The sequence below is a fragment of the Rhinolophus sinicus genome, chromosome 1 (genome assembly GCF_057876585.1).
Source record: "Rhinolophus sinicus isolate RSI-liver-muscle chromosome 1, RSI-T2T, whole genome shotgun sequence".
Lineage (NCBI taxonomy): Eukaryota > Metazoa > Chordata > Mammalia > Chiroptera > Rhinolophidae > Rhinolophus > Rhinolophus sinicus.
The window spans coordinates 42267679-42282165 of NC_142501.1; positions in this window are offsets into that span (position 1 = coordinate 42267679).

A 14487-nucleotide genomic window follows, 5' to 3' on the forward strand; every position below is an offset into this window, starting at 1 on the left:
CCATCGGTCTTTCCCATATACCACATTTTGGCAGCATAAAAAAAGTAGATCCAGTATACGTGAAAAACATAGTAATACCTCCAAAAAAGATGGGAAATGTTTCAAAGCTTGTCAGGCCAAAGCCTGAGGCAAACCTTTCTTTGACGTCACACAACGACAGATGTCCCGACATGTCAGCTCAACAAGGGTGGTATGGATCATGGCAAATTAAACACTAGATTCCAAATGGCATTGGTCTTCCTCATCATTCACCCCTCAAGTGCAGATGCAGCAGTCATTTAAAAAATAGTAAGTGTCCTAATCCTATTAAAAGAACAATTAGAAGACAAAAATTCTCCTTAGTTCAATATGGTAAAAATCAGATGTGTTGTTTTTCTATTTATATAAATAAAGTTTCCACCAAAATTCATGACTGAAAGAAATCAGAACAGGTAACAGTTACACGGAAGTTTGACTTTGTTGAAACTGAGATATGTCGAGAGGGATGTTACCCATCCAGGGCTTATTCTAAGCCTGCTCCAGAGGTTCCTGGTACAAACCGGAAGACAAAAAAATTATTATTGTTATCTTAATTCCAGTCACTGGAAGAGGTACAGACCTTCAGAGTGCTCTTACATATATCTGCTTTGCTTAGAAAATCTAAAGCTATTTGAATCTCACTAACCTTTCCCCGTCCTTTTTTTCTAACACTAGAAAACTTGATCTGAATGAGAAAAAAGAACTCATTTGAAGCTTAGTTGAAATGTAGCTGCAAGAAAATTGTTTAACATAAGAGTAAAAGCCTCTAAAATAAGCTTTCTTATTGTTTCTTAGCGTTGAATTATAAGATGTATTTCATTGTTTTCATGGGACCTATAGTCATCATAATTTGAGTCAAACAGGTATATTTTCAAGGTCTTAGATTCTTAAAACTTCAAAAACAATTTGATCAAGAGAATTTTAGCAGGAATTCTACAGCTGCTGGCATATGGCTCCATAAATTTGGGCCAGTCACTTGGTCTCTCCCAATTTAAGTGAGCTTGTGATTAAGAAATTGTCCTGACACATCCAGGCACATGATACATGGCTTAAACACCTGAAATCTATGTAATTTTACTAACAATTGTCACCCCAATAAATTAAAAAAAACAAACAAACAAAAAACAGCAAACAAAAATATGAGTATACATACATCATCTCTCTTAATCCTTAAACCATAAAACTATGAGGTAATGCTTATTAAATCCATTTTTACATGTGAGGAAACTGAGGCCAAGAAAGGTTAAGTGACTTTCCTGTGGCCACATAGCTACTGAGCGGAAGGGCAGAGTTTCTATGAAACACAGGCCTGTTTGTTTCCAAAGCCCTTACTCCTCCCACTCTCTCCGCTGCCTCTCTTCTCCTCATTTTAATAAGAACAATGAGACCAACATACAGCATTTTCATTTTTCAAAATAATCTCACATCCGTGGTCTCATCTGGTGATTGCAACCCCTCTGTACCATATGGAAGGGCAATAATCTTTTCTAGTACAGGTATGCGAACAGCATCTTAGAAACTTTCCCAAAGTCACAACTCCAGGAAATGTCAAATTAGGCATCGAATTCAGTCTGCTAACCTCATTTCAATGTGCTTTTCATTGCACCATATTTTTAAAAATTAAATTGATCCTAAATTTATAACACCTGCATTTCCCCTTTCTTCCCATAGTCTGTGCGTTCTGGAGCCCCATGTGTTCCTTTGGAGATGGTTTTCTTTTCATGGGGGCACAGAGATTCTTACAAGTAAGGGTACAGACATCTCTGCCAGGCACTTCTACGTCTGAAACATCAGAGCCAGCCAGGGGCAAGGTCATTAGGAATAGTCCAGTCAGGAAGAAATTTGTGGCAAATTTATTCACATACACTTTAGCGTCTTGAACATTTGATTCCCACAGGTTTTTTCCACTGGGCTTTCATTTTGATTCAGGTTTCCCGCATCCTGTACTTTCACTATTCTGAGGAGCAAGTCTTTTAGCACATTTTGGAAGGGAAAACACACAAAATAAAATACATCATTTGTTTAGGGTATTGGCTTTGCTTTTCCCAAGATACAGAGGACGGCAACTGCTTATCATTTATGAGTCATTCTAAAAACCCTTCTCTCCTGTGTTTATCAGTAGTGCCAAGATTTAACAGATCCATATCTTTCCAGGGTCATCTCCTATCTCTGTGAAATATAGCCAGTGATGGGGAGGTTCACTTAGGACACTAGCCTTAAGAAGTAAATATGAAATACCCAACCACTCTTGAGTCATGTCCTAGCCAGACCTTATTAGATGCTTTTAGCAAGGCACTTTTCCTATAGCTAACACTTTCATCAATAACCCCACTGTCAGTGAGATAGATGAAATGAGAGAGTTTATTAAGGGCTTATGAACTGTCAGTGCTTACTCCTCATATACATTACATTCCTGGTCGTCACAACAACTTTATCCTCACAATGCATGGTAAGTACTTTTAATCCTCCTTTTTTTCAGATGATGAAATTGGGGCTCAGAGACATTAAGTAATATGCTCACAATCATACACCTAATATATGGTAGAACCACAATTTGAAAATTAAGCCTGCGATTCCAAAGTCATTGTTCTAACTACTATGCTATATAGATACTATGCAGCTCTGGACTGCACTGGATACTCTAGAATATTCCACTCTATACTGCTCCACTCTACACCATATTGTATTATATCACATTATGGTATACTACAGCATATTATACTGCACTAAAATATAACATACAATACAATATACTATACCACAATATATTATCTATACAGATGCTACCTGGATATATATATGAGTATACATCCATATAAACTATATGAATATTATATTACATTATGCTATACTATTTTACCATAAGCTAATTTAACAATTTAATTTAAATAAGCATCATTGTGACTGGAACATGCATACAAAGTCATCATGGAAGAGATGGCTATTCTGGAACAGTTTGTTAACCACATGGAATAGTCCACATGACATCAGAATAAAATGATAATGCTGTAGCATCAGAGATTCTACTACCTGGGAAATGTTTATTGGTTTTGCTCAGGAAATGCCACAGCACTTGGCTAATGGGAGATCCATTTTCACTTTGGGCTCCAAACTGAAAAACTTGGGAAGAAAATCTCTCCCCAAAGAGATTGTAAACACCCCTAATTTTCACAGTTTGGGAAGAACATATCTTAACCTGGAATATATAAGAGTATACTGCATAAATAACTCATTTTACAATGTTAAATAAATGATTCTATAATAAAGAATAATTTACCCAGAGTAATACAATGTGGGAAAGTCAAGTTTTTCTTTCAGCTTATGTCCAAATGAATATTTTTACATATAGTGATGATAGCACAGATATAATTTTATATTCATTTTTCATTGTACCAAGCTTTATGTTTTTTTTTATTCTAATAGAAGGAAGAAAGTTACTTCCATTTGTCATATCAAAGATTAAAAAAGCAGGTGATGAGGTATGTCTGGAACTTTAATACTTTCTGTACCTAGCAACCTAGAAATACAAAGAAAAGAAAATCAACCTCATCTAATGGCTATTTCCTTTGATTTAAGCCACACATTTGGAACCATACTTACACTGCGAGTGAATGAAAATAGGCAAAGCCTAAAAATTAATTCCTGTTCTTCTGGCCATGAAACATTGGCTTGTCCAAAGTTAAATCTCAGCCACCTGTGTAAGATCCGCAGCCATCCAGTAACCTGCTAATAACGACAAAATATCCTGAGAACTAGCCAAGAAGTTATACTGAAATCAGAAGCTCTGTCAAGTAGAAAAGGCACATCAATAGACAAGTGTGAGTGCTGTAACAGCATAAAAAGCAACGAGGGTTACAGCAGAAGGGTGAAATCCTTCTGTTCTTTAGACAATAAATGAGCCTGTACTATGCAGTTAGTGGAGGCTAGAATTTCATTGTCATGTATGTTGTGCTGTATATCATGTGGCCATCTGTGCCCCACATAGGAGCTTCTTGAGTAAACATTACTATCTATGTCCCAAAAAATGCTTCAAACTGTGTTAACAAAGTGTGTTGAAACCAGCTTGGGACAATGAAGACACATGTATGAGAGTGATGAATGTCTCCCCCGGGAGCTCTCAGGGAAGCCAGCATTGGGCTGTGGGAACTGGTATCAGGTCAGGTCAGAATCTGACATCTTCACTAACAATCTGGAAAAAGGAGTGAATAGCTCGTTAATAAAATGCACAGCTGAAGTGGAATGATTGATTGGATGCAAGAAAGCAGAGAAATTGGTGATGTTGGTAAAATAAGATGCAACTTAGGAAAATGCTCACTCATCTATTTAGACAGACATCACCATTTGAATGGGACCAGTCTGTCCAGGAAGCAGCGCTGCCAGTTAGAGGCCTGGCAATGATGCTGGGAAGAAGGTTAGACAAGAGATAGGCGACTGAGCCAGGATGATCTGAGCTTCTCTCTGGAAAGATCTCATGACAGCTGGCCAGTGTTCATGTGCTTCTCACAGTTCTTGACACCCAGCCAGAGCCTCTGACATCCACTCTGCTCTGCCTGGTGGCCAGCCTGTCCTCTGACTTCTAGCTCTGGCTGGGAAAGATGGCTCCAGATGGGCTTTCCATTATTGCTCTGCACAATGAGAAGTTGACAGTGTTCAACACTTTACCGCTTTGAGGCCAGTATCTAGGCCAAGGGCAGAGGTAAGGGTCCAGACCCAGGATTGAAGGTTAGGAGTATTCCTGGGTAGACCTTGGAATTGTGCCTTCATCTCTGGCTTATCACAAGTTTTCTAACGTAAAGTTGGAAATCACGAAGACTCAAACCACTATTCATTCCAGCATTTGTACAAAGTAGATCACGGACTACCTACTGCTTACTACTGGGTATCACATCCATCAGCTTCTAGGCAAACCCTAATTGCTCTGAATAAAATTTGCATTTGGACTTACAGTTGCCTGATAGCTTTATGCTGACCTTGCTTCCCTTAGTTCCCTTATTAGTGGTCACTCCTGCTCAGCTCCTGCAGCAATTGCAGCTCATTAGTTAAGAAATAGCCATTTTAGCTGTGGGGTGAAGAAGTGGGGAACAAATCACAAGCTCATTAATATGTATAAATTCTCTCCTCAATACAGGGGTGTAACAATCATTGCACTTCACTTTTCCAAATCAACTTAAATCTGCATGCACTGGGAAAATATTTAATATCTTAATTGGCTTGAGGGAGGTATTCAACCAAGAAAAGCTGAAGGGGAGCCTCTGGTCTTGCATCCATCAGAATTGCTACCTACAGGATCACCTGACGTACACGCTCATGTCCTGCCTCAAAGGCAGGCGTCATTTCTGTTCACAGTCCTGCTATGGACGCATGGTGCCATGGCCTCGTTGACCACCTGGGTTGGCCATTGAGCCTACTGAGACCTTTAAGGCTGAAGCACTGTGGGTTCACTCCCCAGGCATCAAAGTCCTGCACTTCCTGGGATTGGGGCAGATAAGGCTCTACCAGTCATAATTTAGGATTAGAAAACAAAGGAAAATAACTGGTTTGTCCTCTCTCCGTCACCTTCTTGAGCCTGAGTTTTAAAAAGGCTCCTCATCTCCCTCAAGATCCATCCATGTTGTCACAAATGTTCCTATATCATCTTTTCTTACTGCCGAATAGTATTCCATGGAGATGAGGGTAAGGGGGATCGAATATATGGTGATGGAAGGAGAACTGACTCTGGGTGGTGAACACACAATGGGATTTATAGATGATGTAATACAGAATTGTACACCTGAAATCTATGTAATTTTACTAACAATTGTCACCCCAATAAATTTAATAAATAAAAAATAAAAAATAAAAAAAAAGGCTCCTAACCCTATCCTGAGATAAAGGAACTTCATGTCTGTAGATCAACAGCCTGCTCACCCTCATGAGTGGGGAAAGGAAAAAGTTCTTCCTCTCTCATTGTTTAGTAAATGCCTTCATCATGCTATCTTGCCATAGGGAATTTCTTATGTTATCCTGCTACATGGCCACATATGCTGATGCTGAGTTTATAGTTGATGATTTTTAAACCCTAAAAAATGTAGGTTGTTTCAGGGTAAGATCTGGTCCATTATTTAACCAAAATCCCGTTGAAGAAAATTATTTTAGCCTGTTTTCTTAAGTCATCCAGATAGCTTATTTTAAGTTTATGGTTATTTAACGTTTGGAAGATGTAATAATTACCACTAGGTGAACATGAATATAAAGTACTACATGCCAAAGTTTAGTTTACCGAAGAAGAAATGGCAATGGTAGGCAGAATTGACATAGTTCCATGCATTTTAAATCAGAAAGTATCCAACAAGCTGTAGATGTGGATGGGGCGCTTCAGCGTTAAGAGTAATTGGTGCTGCTACAAAACTGACTTGGGGAACCAAGACCCCATGGGTAGCCTCTCTCACGTTACTTTAGTCCAGACCACCTTACTCTGAATCTCTCTTTAGGGCACTGAGTCCAGGTCATACATTCCTTTCCATCTTCTAACATAAAAAGACCCAGTTTCAAGGCACAGGCCTCTGAGAATGCAGTGTATGGAGAACGCCCAGGATGAGCTTTAGACAGTCTGGCCCAGCTCTGATGGACTGAGCTGGAGAGGGGCTTCTCTTGGTTCACAGCCGCTACTGAAGCCAGACCATTGCTTGTCAAATCATGACTAGATGCCTCTGTCCAAGCTTTCAAGAGAAAAGACCTGACATTTCCTAACCCCTGCAGCCTTGGCTTCTGTTGTTCACGACAGAAGCCTCCACTCTGGCCAGCCCGGAGCCCAGCTCTTCTGAGTCCTGCTCCAGTGGCCTTTCCCTTGGAGCCGTTACAGCCACTGCCGCTGAGATTACATTGGATGTCAGCCTCCATTAACCTGACAGGATACAGTCCCTCCCAAACCCTTCTCAGGACCGAGAGCCAAGAAGAGGCTTAGGGTGAGAAACTGAAAAAGCTTTTATGTTCCTGGCTTTTCCTGCAGGTACACCTCTCAGAAAAATTGCTGCTTTATTGTTTCTAGGCACTTGGCTCATATTATACCAACACAAGTCTAGAAGGCTCTGTCAGCCATCCATCAGCTTTCACAGGATAAGGACCTCTGGGAATCATGGAAACCACTCAACAAATTGGAAATGCTAATAACGTGGTCCAAGTAAACACCAAATCTTGGACACTTCCTTCCTGTATCTTTCCCCTGCTAAAATGATATGGAACATGATTGTAAAGGAAGCTTTTTCAAAAGCACGTGTGTATGTGTGTGCCTATGCATGTGTTTATGTGCTCAAAGGGGCGAACCAAGCCAAAGCCATAGGAAATTTCTAGAGGAAATGAAACTTTCTCAGAGAACCATTGCTTTTTCTCTGGAATTTGGACTACATCTAACCCAGAATTATTACAATCTTCACTGAGGTAATGAGTTGTCAGATACTTCCTCCTGTATAAATAAGTCTTATTATTTAAGCACTTACTAGTTTTTCTCCACATATATGAATAACATGAGTTGTCCAAAAACCAATGTTGAAAATATAGCTGAAATATAAACTCTCTCCTAATTTTAGAATATGTTGAGCATTGTTACAAATATTTATCATTTACAGTTATTTCTCTGACTAATATTAACCATCCCAAAGCAGTGAAACCGACTTCACTTAAAGTGCTTCTGGTGTTGTCGCACATCAGTTGCCATAAAATGCTCTGGCTTGCCATGTAAAAATTAAACTGCTCCTTGACAAGGAATTCAGTTCCTTAGATTTCATTGAGGAACATGGCAGGGAAAAATTGAAAAAGATTGAATGGTGACTATCTTTTCATTGTTTTTCCATACTGTCATATTCACTTTTGCTGCTTTTATTCCAATAAACACAAATGTTATCCTAATTCTGTATTGATGCACCTGAACCTGTTTTGCTCCTGTCCACAACAGGCACAATAAAGTCCTCATTGCTCCAATGCAGCCTCAATGAGCACACAGTGAGAAAAATGTCCGAAACAAGAATTTCATGCAAACATTTGGAATCGACTCCAGCTGTTGTCATTGTGACTAAACACTAGTTGCTTTTTTAAAATAAGCTGTCTAAATTAAGTAAGTGACATTATTGTTTTGTACATTGTTAAAAATGGTAACTTGAGTTTGATTTTGAAGTATACTTTCACACTGATCTTGGGAAGTTTTCAGCAGATTGTCTGTTGCCATAAAGGAATTCGTATGTTTTATTTCCACTCAGTAAGAAAGAAAAACATATTTTTATTTGTAAAATTATTATTAAAATCTCTTTCTAAGAAGTTTCTGAGAATATTTTACTTAGAATTTGTGTAACATATGTAGTAGGAATAAAGAACTACTAGGTGATAAAAATCTAAAAGCTACAGTGAAAATGGTATTCAAAGATTTTCTTTTCCATTTTTAATTACCCATCACCTAATTTTTAAGGGATGAGGCTACTGTAGAGGAACAAATATATCTTATATCTGTAGTTTAAAAATGTCCTTCCCAATAAGATACAAATTTTACTGAAAGATATTGGTAAAGAACCCCTTTCAAAAATGAATTAATGTGATTATAGGTAATATCTTCATTTGTTTATTATAAGGTTAAACCTTATGAAACTGATATTTTCAAAGGTCAAAACTGATCAAATATAGGAGAGTCCCAAACATTAGTTATAAGGATGCTCAATGATCTCAGAGAGAACTTCTACAAAGAGATAGGAAACATAAAAATGTAGATAAAAACATTTTTTAAAGTCAGAAATAAAGAATACAATAATGGATATGAAGAATACATTACAGGAATCAACAGTAGATGAAGCAGATGATAGAATCAGTGATTTAGAAGCTAAGGTAGCAGAAAACACCTAATCAGAACAGCAAAAAGAAAAGAATTATCCAAAAAAATGAGCAGAGTTTAACAGGCCTCTGGGACAATATCAAGCATAATGAACATTCATATAATGGGGGTACCAGAAGATGAAAAGAGAGAGCAAGGGATTGAAAACCTATTTGAAGAAATAATGAGAGAAAACTTCCCTAATATGGTGAAGGAAACAGATATACAAGCCCAGGAAGCACAGAGTCCCAAACAAAATGAATCCAAAGAGACCCACACCAAGACACATAATTAAAATGCCAAAGGTTAAAAACAAAGAGAGAATTCTAAAAGAGGCAAGAGAAAGGCAACAGGTAACTTATAAGGGAGCCCTCATAAGATTGTCAGATGATTTCTCAACAGAAACTTTGCAGTCCAGAAGGGGTTAGCACAAAATATTCAATGTTAGTGGTTACCAGAGGGTAAGGGGGGGGGGGGAAGATGAGGGTAAGGGGGATCAAACATATGGTGATGGAAGGAGAACTGACTCTGGGTGGTGAACACACAATGGGATTTATAGATGATGTAATACAGAATTGTACACCTGAAATCTATGTAATTTTACTAACAATTGTCACCCCAATAAATTTTTTTAAAAACTTAAAAATTAAAAAAAAAAATAATTCAATATGATGAAAAGCAAGGACCTACAACCAAGATTACTCTACCCAGCAAAGGTATCGTTTAGAATCAAAGAAGAGATAAAGAGCTTCCCAGACAAGGAAAAGCTAAGGGAGTTCATCATCACCAAACCAGATTACAAGGAATCTTAGAAGGAATTCTTTAAGATTAAAAAAAAAATCAAAAATATGAATAATATAATGGCAATAACTACATATCTCTCAATAATTACTTTCAATGTAAATGGATTAAACGCTCCAATCAAAAGATAGGGTGGCTGAATCAATAAGAAAACAAGACCCTTACATATGCTGCCTACAAGATTCAATTCAGATTGAAAAACACACAGAGACTGAAAGTAAAGAAATGGGGGAAAATATTTCATGAAAATGGAAACAAAAGTAAAGAAATGGGGGAAAATATTTCATGAAAATGGAAACAAAAAAAAAACAAACAAAAATCTGGGGTATCTATACTTATACCAGACAAAATACACTTTAAAACAAAGACTATAAAAAGAGATAAAGAAGGACCTAGTAATCCCACTTCTGGGTATTTAGCCAGAGAAACCCAAAGTGCTACTTTAAGGAGACATGCTCATCCATATGTTCATTGCAGCATTATTTACAATAGCCAACATATGAAAGCAACCTGGGTGCCCCTGAAGGGATGAATGGATAAAGAAGAGGTGGTACATACCGTGTTTCCCCAAAAATAAGACCGGGTATTATACCATATTTCCCCAAACATAAGACGAGGTCTTATATTAATTTTTGTTCCAAAAGATGCATTGCAGCATATTTTCAGGGGATGTCTTATTTTTTTTCATGTACAACAATCTACATTTATGCAAATACAGTCATGTCATCTTCTTCTGGAACATTGTCATAACATACTAAATGCATCCGTCTAGCTGACGATCTTTAAAACTGGGGCTTATTTTCCAGGTAGGTCTTATTTTCAGGGAAACATGGTGTATACAATAGAACATTACTCAACCATAAAGAAGAATGAAATCTTGCCATTTGCAACAACATGAATAAACCTAGAGGGTATTGTGCTTAGTGTAGTAAGTTAGACAGGGAAAAACAAATGCCATGTGGTTTCACTTATAAGTGGAATCTAAAGAACAAAATAAACAAACAAACAAAACAGAAACAAACTTATATATACAGAGAACATTTTGATGGTTGCCAGATGGGAGGAAAGTTGGGGGTGAGTGAAAAAGGGGAAGGGATTAAGAAGTACAAATTGGTTGTTACACAGTAATGATGGGGATGTAGGATATAGCATAAGGAATATAGTCAATAATATCATAATAACTATGTATGGTGTCAGATGGGTAACTAGATCTAGTAGGGTGATAGATGGGAGGGGGGTTTGGGGGCAGGGTGAAAAAGGTGAAGGGATTAAGAAATACAAATTGGGGACGGCCCGGTGGCTCAGGTGGTTAGAGCTCCATGCTCCTAACTCCGAAGACTGCCGGTTCAATTCCCACATGGGCCAGTGGGCTCTTAACCACAAGGTTGCCGGTTCAATTCCTTGAGTCCCGCAAGGGATGCTGGACTCCGCCCCCTGCAACTAAGATTGAACACGGCACCTTAAGCTGAGCTGCCTCCCGGATGGCTCAGTTGGTTGGAGCGCGTCCTCTCAACCACAAGGTTGCCAGTTCGACTCTCACAAGGGATGGTGGGCTGTGCCCCCTGCAACTAGAAAATGGCAACTGGACCTGGAGCTGAGCTGTGCTTTCCACAACTAAGACTGAAAGGACAACAACTTGAAGCTGAACGGCACCCTCCACACTAAGATTGAAAGGACAACAACTTGACTTGGAAAAAAGTCCTGGAAGTACACACTGTTCCCAATAAAGTCCTGTACCCCTTCCCCAATAAAAAAAAAAAAAAATCTTTAAAAAAAAAAGAAATACAAATTGGCAGTTATAAAATAGTCATGGGAATGTAAAGTAGAGCTTAGAGAATACAATCAATAATATGGTAATAACTATGTATGGTGCCAGGTGGGTACTAGTCAGGGGGATCACTTCGTAAACTATATAAATGTCTACCCCTATGCTGTATACCTGAAGTTAATATGAAATAATACTGACTGTCAACTGTAATTGAAAAGTTAAAAGTGGGGGAGAAAGATGAAAAGGGATAAGAGGTTCAAAGTTCCAGGTATAAAACAAATAAGTCTTGGGGATGTAATGTACAGCATAGGGAACATAGTCAATAATATAGTGATAGCATAGTACAGTGTCAGATGGTTGCTGGACTTATCACGGCGATCACTTCTTTAGCACAGGGAATAAAATCAATAACATGGCAATAACTATGTATAGTGCCAAGTGGGTACTGTTGAAAACTATGATGTACACCTGAAACTAATATAATATTGTATGTAAACTATATTTTAATAAAAGTCTTTAAAAAAATTTTTTTTAAATAAAAGTGAGTTAGATGCAGTGTTCCTGAAGCATGTTGTTTATTCTGGGTAGGATTCCTGGGGTAAGCTGAACTGATGTTATGTGGAACTCCCTCCTCACTAGGAGAAATTTCCTGGAGAGTCTTGATAAGGGTGGGGGAAGAGGTGAGGAGGGAGGGATGAAGGAAGGCCTCCTTGGCCGCTGGGGGTTGGGTACTATCCCTAAAGCATAGGGGTGGGGCTTTTACAAACGGTCCAAGGCCTGGAATTAAAATGTAGGGACTGTTACCCTTAGGAACATTAGATGATGTGGAAGTTAAGAGACATTTGGAGTATTTCTAACAGGGCTTCTCAACTTGGGCTTTGAGGTTTGGCCTGGGAGAGAGGCAGTTTTCTAATTCCTTGAAAATATGGGCAAAATGTTTATGTGAGCACATGTGGATTTTTAGCCTTCACACACAAAGGAGTCTGTAAGAAACTTGCTGTTCTGTCATTCCCTCCAGAATAGTTGTTTTTATGTTCCCTGGTATAGCTCTCTCTTCCAGGGTTATAGTTTTTTGTTTGTTTGTTTTTGTTTTTATAACCTGAGCTGTTTTTCAAAGAGGATTAGAAGAGAAAGGTGTACTTTATCTAAAGTTCCACGCTTCTGAGAAGACAATAATACATGTCTCTTCTCCCCTTTCCCTTTATACTCTGTTCCTTCACTTCCCTTGCTTTCCAGATTGTGTGCCCCTGAGACCTTCCGCAGAGAATGGCGCTCTCTCCCAGGCAGGGTGCCCTCTGGCATCAGTGATCTCATTACTGCCCCCTCCTTCGGGGCTCTTTTCTTAGGAGGCAAAGGGCATTTTACATGGAGCAAATGTTAGTTGCATTCCTATTTGCCACAATCTGCAAAGCTCTCAGTCTGTAAGAGATTGCTATCAAGATTATTTCAGGGGGAAAAATTGTTTTCTTTTCCTCCTACCTGGTCTACTTTTAAACAAAAAATGAAGACTAAACCATATAGAGTTAGAGACTCAGAATTAAGCAACAATCATTTCCAACTCAACACAATAATTATTCACCATTCAATAAACTTTCATTGAGAACTTACTCTGTGCTGAGTATACAGGATACAATGATAAACAGGACAAAGTATGAAAACTTTATGCGTGATCTATTAAAAAAGACAGTTAAAGAGTTTTTAAAAATCGGTTAGGTACTGCAATGAAGCATACCTTCATTGCAGTACCTAACCGATTTTTTAAAATGGAAAGTATTTTTTAAATGGAAAGTATTTTTTAAAAAGGAAAGTATGAGGGTGAGATACTTTCCTTTTTGAATGGTATTTCAGGTGGGCTGTCATCAAGCTTTTGCCTGGACGTTTTTGGTTATCCAAGCACCTACTTCAGTTTTTAAATATCAATTCTTACTTTGTCTTAGCTGAAATTGTCTTTTGGTTACCAGTATATTTGAGTATAAATACCCAAAGGGTCAGGCTGGTATACTAATTGAGTGAAGTGAGTTGAGTGTTGGGTTATATACTTTTGATTCAGGGATACTTGGCATATTGAACACATGAAAATATCTTCCTTTCGCAGGGAAATATGCTTCCTTCCATTTTTCTTCTTGAGACAAGCAGTCATTTTGACCTGCCTTTTGATTTATCATGTTTAATAGTAATATAGACCACCCCCAAAAAATATTTCACTCTTCTCTTTACTGCAAGAAGAACAATAATGCAGGTATAACAATAAATGACAGCTTCTAGTTGGGAACAGAAAAGGATTTACAGGGACTATCATATGCAAATCATGAACACTTGCCCAATACCTAATCTAAATGAGTACTCAAATAATCTATGCAGGCTAGCCCAGCCCAGTGTTACCAGTTCTGTGATATTTCAAAAGAAGCCAGAAATAAGATTTTTTTTTTAATGTAAAATCCGATTTTTAGGTGTTGACATCTTAAACGCATAATAGCTAATCAAAATAAGTTCACACACTAGACCTGGCCCTAAGGCAGCCTATTTGCCACATCTGAATGGACAATGGTCTTAGTAACTCCAAAGAGAAACTTCCCCTTTGGGAAAAATAATTATCTTCCTTCCTTCTTTCCTTCATTTCATTCATTCTTCCACCCATGTACTCATGCAGTATTTATTGAATGTATACCATAAGCCAAGCTCTGTGCTAGGCACTAGGAATATAGATGAAAACATGATAAAGACCCTGTCCTCCAGGAATTTGCTCTTAGTTCCATTTTTCATCTTCTTAATGCTGAGCTTTTTACCACAGACTTGAGCCTTTGAGAGTCCCTATTTCTGCTTATCATCACCTGATTTAAAGTGAATGGCTTGGAAAATTTAGCCTGAAGAAGTGTAAAACAGTGTCAGTTTGGCCACCCCATATGAACTGAGCCTAAATTTTCTTCTCAGAGGACAGGGGCCTTAGTCATATTCTCTGCAGGGTCTTCTGATTTTTGAAGCCATCCTACCACACATGGACCCTCTGATAGGGGAGATGGAGGTTTCAGTTGCTCCTACCAGTAGTCCATCCAGTTCACTGTCCTTT